The sequence below is a fragment of the Mastomys coucha genome, unplaced genomic scaffold (genome assembly GCF_008632895.1).
Source record: "Mastomys coucha isolate ucsf_1 unplaced genomic scaffold, UCSF_Mcou_1 pScaffold13, whole genome shotgun sequence".
In the NCBI taxonomy this organism is placed as follows: Eukaryota; Metazoa; Chordata; class Mammalia; order Rodentia; family Muridae; genus Mastomys; species Mastomys coucha.
The window spans coordinates 56209079-56210276 of NW_022196895.1; positions in this window are offsets into that span (position 1 = coordinate 56209079).

A 1198-nucleotide genomic window follows, 5' to 3' on the forward strand; every position below is an offset into this window, starting at 1 on the left:
CTGCTAACAGGTAATGAAAAAAATCCAGGAGAAAGAAATACGTTGCAGTCAATAAACTGAAAGAAGTTGGACATCCAAAGAGAAGCAGAGGTTAGAGATTGCCCAGCTGGGTGTTGCTCTTGCTTTGGTCTAGTGTTGTGGGGCAGAGGGCAGTTCTGACAGCCCGAGTCCAGGAGAACGGCCGCCTCGGAATGCCAGAGACCCACTGTCGGAAGGCCAGAGACCCACTGAGCAATGTAAATTTGCTTATAAGGGACGGAAGGCATTCAGTGATTTGTGCCTGAGACCAATGGCTCAGATTTCAGCTCAGACCCCTCATGGCTGCCCCTGCAGGAGATGTGTGCTCTATCAGGCAGAAAATGTCTCAAACTCCGAGCATTCTAGCTGGACCTTACACACAGTCATCTGACCAAAAGCCAGGCAGGCCACGTCCCATACAATAAAAGGGGGGGGAGGTTCCCCTCCTCACTCTCTTCTCTTACCCCCTCTTGCTCCTCACTCTCTTACCCTTCCTCTCTTACTCTCTCACCCTCTTGCTCCTCACTCTCTCTTAATCCTCTCCCCTCTCATTCTTACTTTCTCTCTCTCTTGTTCTCTTGTTCTCTTTCTCCCTCCTCACTCTTACCCTTCCTTTCTTACTTCCTCACTCTCTCTTACCTCCCTCTTCCTCTCTCTTCTCTCTTACTTCCTCTTGCTCTGTTGCTCTCTTTTTCTCCTCTCTGCTCTTTGTTCTCTTCTCTGCCTCTCCTTCTTTTCTCTCTCTTTCCTCTCCTTCCTTTCTCTCTACTTAACCAGCATATCCTTCCTACAATAAAATAACTCATTCCTACATTACCTCCCCTTTTAATTAAAGTGCCGCATAGCAACAGGTCAGTCCCCCAGGAGAGAGAGAGACCCAGGCCTCAGCAACAGGCCTGCCACCAGGGAGAGAGAGAGCCTCAGCCAGGCCTGCAGCCCAGACCCCTGCTTTTGGAACAACACAGCATTTCCTTACTATTCTGCTTTTCCTCCATTTTACAATGGTAATCTATGTGATCAATTTTTAATTTTGATTTTACAGTAGATTGCCCTGTGGTGCCAAAGCTCGTCTTTGACAGCCAAGCTTAGGCAGTGAAGGAAGTCTTCAAACACAGAAAACTGTTGAAGATGAAACAGAGAAAGAGAGGTACATCCACCCTTTAGGAGAATCATTTAGCAT